At 43.5% G+C, this 6000-nt stretch overlaps 1 non-coding gene across 1 annotated transcript; it reads left to right on the forward strand.

Annotated features, from left to right (window-relative positions):
- The first annotated feature begins 2724 nt into the window (after positions 1-2724).
- trnat-agu (transfer RNA threonine (anticodon AGU)) lies at positions 2725-2798 on the forward strand. Its single transcript has one exon. It is a non-coding gene; the product is annotated as a tRNA-Thr (tRNA).
- Positions 2799-6000: the final 3202 nt, after the last annotated feature.

Consider the following 6000-nt stretch of genomic DNA (forward strand, 5'->3'; position numbering starts at 1 on the left):
AGTTTGAACAGACTGGGGCTCTTCTGTATAGAAAAGAGAAGGCTGAGGGTTGACCTGATATCGGACTTTAAGATTATGCAAGGGTTTGATAGGTTAGACGTAGATAAGGTGTTTGCACTTGTGAATGCGGGGACTCCAAATCATTGGGGCCATGATTATAAGGTAGTCACTATTTAATTCAATATGGCATTCAAGAGGAACACATTCACCCAGAGAGTGGTTAGAATGTGCAATTCGCTCCCACAAGGAGTAGTTTAGGCGAATAGCATGGATTCGTTGACGGCGAAGCTAGATAAACACATGGAGGAGAAAGGAATATAAGGGTCTGCACATACGGTTAGATGAGGAGGGGTTGGCGGAGGCTTGTCTGCAGCATAAACACCGGCATAATCTAGTTGGGCCGAATTGCCTGTTTCCGTGATGTACATTCTTTGTAATTCTATGTAACTCCATCTGCCGCAATTTTGCCAACTCACTTAATCTTTCAGTTTCCCTATGCTTCCATTTACAATATTCACTGTGACACCTAAATTGGTGTCAGCGACAAACGTGGATATAAGAACATAAGAACATAAGAAATAGGAGCAGGAGTAGGCCAATCGGCCCCTCCAGCCTGCTCCGCCATTCAATAAGATCATGGCTGATCTGATCCTAACCTCACATCTAAATTCATGTCCAATTTCCTGCCCACTCCCCGTAACCCCTAATTCCCTTTACTTCTAGGAAACTGTCTATTTCTGTTTTAAATTTATTTAATGATGTAGCTTCCACAGCTTCCTGGGGCAGCAAATTCCACAGACCTACTACCCTCTGAGTGAAGAAGTTTCTCCTCCTCTCAGTTTTGAAAGAGCAGCCCCTTATTGTAAGATTATGCCCCCTAGTTCTAGTTTCACCGATCCTTGGGAACATCCTTACCGCATCCACCCGATCAAGACCCTTCACAATCTTATATGTTTCAATAAGATCGCCTCTCATTCTTCTGAACTCCAATGAGTAGAGTTCCAATCTACTCAACCTCTCCTCATATGTCCACCCCCTCATCCCCGGGATTAACCGAGTGAACCTTATTTGTACCGCCTCGAGAGCAAGTATGTCTTTTCTTCAGTATGGACACCAAAACTGTATGCAGTATTCCAGGTGCGGTCTCACCAATACCTTATATAACTGCAGCAATACCTCCCTGTTTTTATATTCAATCCCCCTAGCAATAAAAGCCAACATTCCGTTGGCCTTCTTGATCACCTGCTGCACCTGCACACTAACTTTTTGACTTTCTTGCACGAGGACTCCCAGATCTCTTTGTACTGCAGTACTTTCCAGTTTCTCACCATTAGGATAATAACTTGCTTTCTGATTTTTTCTGCCAAAGTGCATAACCTCACATTTTCCAATATTGCATTGCATCTGCCAAATCTCCGCCCACTCACCCAGCCTGTTGATATCCCCTTGTAGGTTTTTTATGTCCTCCTCACTCTCTACTTTCCCTCCCATCTTTGTATCATCTGCAAACTTTGATACGTTACACTCGGTCCCCTCCTCCAAATCGCCAGAATATGCGGCAGTCTATTCCGTCGTCTACGTCATTTATACACCGGGTCTCTTCCTCCCACCTTCTAACCAACTCCCAACCCGTTTCGATAGGTTGCTTTAAATTCTACGCGCTCCCATTTATGTTAACAGTATCTTCTGTGGTACCTTATCGAATCCTTCTGGAATTCAATATTATATAACATCCATAGACACTCCATTATCTACCACGTTAGATATATCTTCAAAAAGTTCAACTCGCTTTGTTGGACTTGACTTTATAAATCCATGCTGGTTCTCTCTGATTACGTCATATTTATCCAAGTGCTCAGGCATTCCTTCCTTAATAACGAATACTGGTAACGTCCCCACCACGGACGTCAGACTAATGGGTCTATAATTTCCAACTTCATCTCTGCTACCCATCCTAAATAATGGAGTGACATTGACAATGTTTCAATCAAAGGACCAATTCCTGAATCAAGATATTTTGAACGATCATGACGAAAGCATGTACAATTTCCTCGCCTATTCCTCTTCGTCCCCTCGGGTGGTAACGATCAGGTCCTGGAGATTTGTCTGTCTTTAATCTAATTATTTTCTCCATTGCCATTATTTTACTTGTACTGAATCCCCATGATTTATTTACAGTTGTCCTCGTGTCTCTGGTATGTTATCCTCATCCTTTTCTGTGAAGTAAATATTTAGCAATTCTGCTATTTCCTGATATTCAATTACAATATAACCTCCATCTGTCTTTAAAGGGCCCACATTACTCTTAGTCACCCTTCTTTCTCTTCATGTACTGGTAAAAATCTTGATTGTTGGCCTCATTTTCCCTCACAGGTTTTTCTCCTTTTCCCTGATGGTTCCTCTTCCGGTTTTTAGTTTCAGCACCGCAAGAAATAATACTTTGCAATAAAGTTCGGCTCATTAGTTCTTTACTGTCAGAGAGAGAATTGTCTGATCCCCTAATTTATTTAATGTAACAAACACAAGCACACATAATCATCGGTGTATCAATGCACTGATGGATGCACAAAGATAAACACAGCGAAAAAATGCAGGAAGTGTCGGGATTCACAGGGAAACGGACAAGCGAAATCGACAAAATCAAACGGTCTGAACCCCGAACAGACAGTAACGTGTCGCTGATAGATGTTATTGAGAGGAGGTGTGAATAAGTTGTCACCAATTGGCGCTGTGGCTTAGCTGGTTAAAGCATCTGTCTAGTAAACAGGGGATCCTGGGTTCAAATCCCAGCAGTGCCTTATGCAACTTATTATTTTCACCTAATTTGTGGAATTGAGCGACAAAATAACACTGTGGTGTTTGGATTTGTTCAGGTTTCAGGCTGGAACAGATGACTGCTCAAAAACGCACTTTCATTATTCAGACAGACCTCTCATTGAATGTGTCTGTAACACGTTCTTGTTTCTGGTCTCGTTGGGGTCGGGGTATAATTCACGATTTGAAGTTTAAACCCGGAAGTAGTCCTAATTCTGACCGAGACTTGTGATCTTGACCAGCGGTGCAAACTTTTGCAAACTGGAAAATGAAAGTTCCCAAATCACTCCACCTGAATCCCCGGGCCCTGACGAAATATATCCCAGGCTGTTAATAGAAGCAAGGAAGGAAATAGCGGAGGCTCTGACCATCGTTTTCCAATCCTCCCTGGTTCCAGGTGTGATGCCGAAGGATTGGAGGACCGCAAAAGATGTACCGTTGTTTAAAAGGGAGAAAGAGATCGATCGAGTAATTACTGGCCAGTCAGAATAACCTCGGTCAGGCTGAAGGTATTCCATTAAATCTACACTGTACTTCCTCCACAGCCAATACTGGGAGGAGGGGACTCTTGACTGACAAGCCTCAGCTGCACCAGGAGAGCAAACTCACGCTCTCTCTTATTCCTGGGATGTGCTACTTTTGAAAAAAAAAGGTGAGTATCTCTATACCTTTAAACTCTCTGTCTCTCTGCACAGCATTGAAAGTGTATTGTCGGACGGTGTGAGTGTCTTTATACCTTTAAACTCTCTGTTTCACTGAACAGCATTGACAGTGGATTGTAGGACGGTGTGAGTGTCTTTATACCTTTAAACTCTCTGTTTCACTGAACAGCATTGACAGTGTATTGTAGGACGGTATGAATGGGATGAGGGTCTGTGGGGCGAAGTGTAGCCGATTGGGAGCAGCGCCCATTTGCGGGCTGAGTATTGCACGCTTGATTTTGTCTCTCCCTTCTATCTTTCTTTCTCTCTTTCTTCCTTTCACCTCCCTCTCTCCCATTCTTTCTTTCACTATCATTTCATTCCTCTTATTTCGTGCTTTTTCTTTCTGCGCCAGCACCTTTGTCTGTATCCTGTTTTTGTTCTCTCATGTGCCTCTGTTGGATGATCCAAAATTCAGACCCGCCGCTGCCTCCAGCTTTTTCTTCGTTCCACAATCATGGTCTATTTCATTGAGACTTTCATGCGGCCTTGCCTACTCTAACATTCACTTTCACATTCTTACACCTTTAAGTTTGCACTGCATCGACCGCTGTTTCTCGGGGGCACATGCTCCAGAGACAAGCTCAAAGAAAGCAGGGCTGGCATTCGGAAGGAGAGCGCATACTTTTCCGTGAAATTTCCATGGGGTATCTTGTGACACGGGGGATGTTAACTGAAGAACTGGGTTTTGTTTCCATGGTCGTTCGCGCTTTTCCCCGAGCAGTTGATTTGCGGTAGAGACGGGCGGCGCGACATAGCTGCGAAAGACGGATGAAAGCTGCACTTTTAGCAATCTGGGCGGTGCAGGAAAGTCGGAAATGTTCCGCTTGATCGTAATAGGTCTGTGGAAATGTCCGATTGTAAAGGAATGAGGTGAAATGAAAAGAGCGGCAATGGTGAAAAAGTGTCGATTACAGGAGATTGGCCGTGAGCGAAAGGTCCTTTGAATGTTCGTCGCGGAGGTGATTTTGTTCCGAAACCGCAGACTTTAAACGCCTGGGGAAAGTGAAGTTGGAGCTTTGTCCTTGGGTCAAATTGGGTGTTTTCAGGAAAACGGCCATTGTGAAATCACAAGAATGGAAACAGAAAATGCTGAAAACGCTGAGCAGGTCAGGCAGCACCTGTGGAGAAATAACCAGAGGAAACGTTTCAGCTTGATGAATTTTGTCATCCGAACTGAATGGTTTGCCGTGTGTGTGAGTAGCTTTGTTGTCTAAGATGCTGACTTCCATTTCTGAATTATGTAGGTGCGAATCGCACTGCTGCCATAATTTGTAGAGCTTTTCATTTTGGCCGCCTCACCAAAAACCCTTCATTGGTAAGAAGTGCTTTTCCGCATTGCTGGTTTACACGTGTTTGAACAATTCAGCAAAGTCTGGATTACCACCCAACTGTATCTTACACGGAGGTGTTGGGAGTGTAAGGGGTGATCGAAGTGAAGTTTCAACCAATGTGCACAATGGCGCCCTGGTGAACCGAGTACCTCTTATAGTCAGTATAATATAAAAGATATGCACCATAATTATGAATTTCTTCTTTGCATCACACTAAGATTTATTATCAGAGAATGTACATGAGCAGGTCGATTTACGTCACGCTCCGGTCGCTTTGCATCGCCTCCGACAAATAGAATAGAATCAAAGAAAGGTCACAGCACGAAAAGAGGCCATTCGGCACATCGAGTCCGTGCCGGCTCTCTGCAAGTGTAATCCAGATAGACCCACTCACCCACCCTTTCCCTGTTGCCCTGTATTTTCTTTCGTTTCAAATACTTATCCAGTTCCTTATTGAAGACAATTATTGAATCTGCCCCCACCACCCCCTCGGGCGGTGTATTCCAGACCCTAAACACTCGCTGTGAAGAAAAGTTTTTCCTCATGCCAACTTTAGTTCTTTTGCCAAACACCTTAAATCTATGTTATCTGGTCCTTGAACCTTCCACCAATAGGAACAGTTTATCTCTTTCTACTCTGTCTAGATCCTTCATCATTTTGAATACCTCTATTAAATCTCCTCGTAACCGTCTCTGTTCCAAGCAGAACAACCCCAGCTTCTCCAATCTATCCATGAAACTTATGCCCCTCATCCCTGGAATCTTTACAGTAAATCTCTTCTGTGGGGATTCGGTATTAACATCGCCGAATCCCCCACCATTAACATACTGTTGGTTACCATTAACCAGAAACTTAACTGGACCAGCCACATGAACACTATGGTTACAAAAGCAGTTCAGAGGCTGGATATTATGCGGCGAGTGAATCACCTTCTAATTTCCAAAAGCCGTTCAACCATCTATAAGGCGCAAGTTGAGTGAGTTGGAATAATCATGTGATGGCCATCGACCTGAAACGTTAACGCTGTTTCTATGTTTAAAGATTCTGCCTGACCTGCTGAGGATATACACATTTACAGTTTTGATTTCAGGTTGGCAACATAGCCAGTATTTTAATTTTGAATAAAGGGGCTTTCGCATATTTTTGCGTGC

Source organism: Heptranchias perlo, chromosome 20 (genome assembly GCF_035084215.1).
Source record: "Heptranchias perlo isolate sHepPer1 chromosome 20, sHepPer1.hap1, whole genome shotgun sequence".
NCBI lineage: Eukaryota > Metazoa > Chordata > Chondrichthyes > Hexanchiformes > Hexanchidae > Heptranchias > Heptranchias perlo.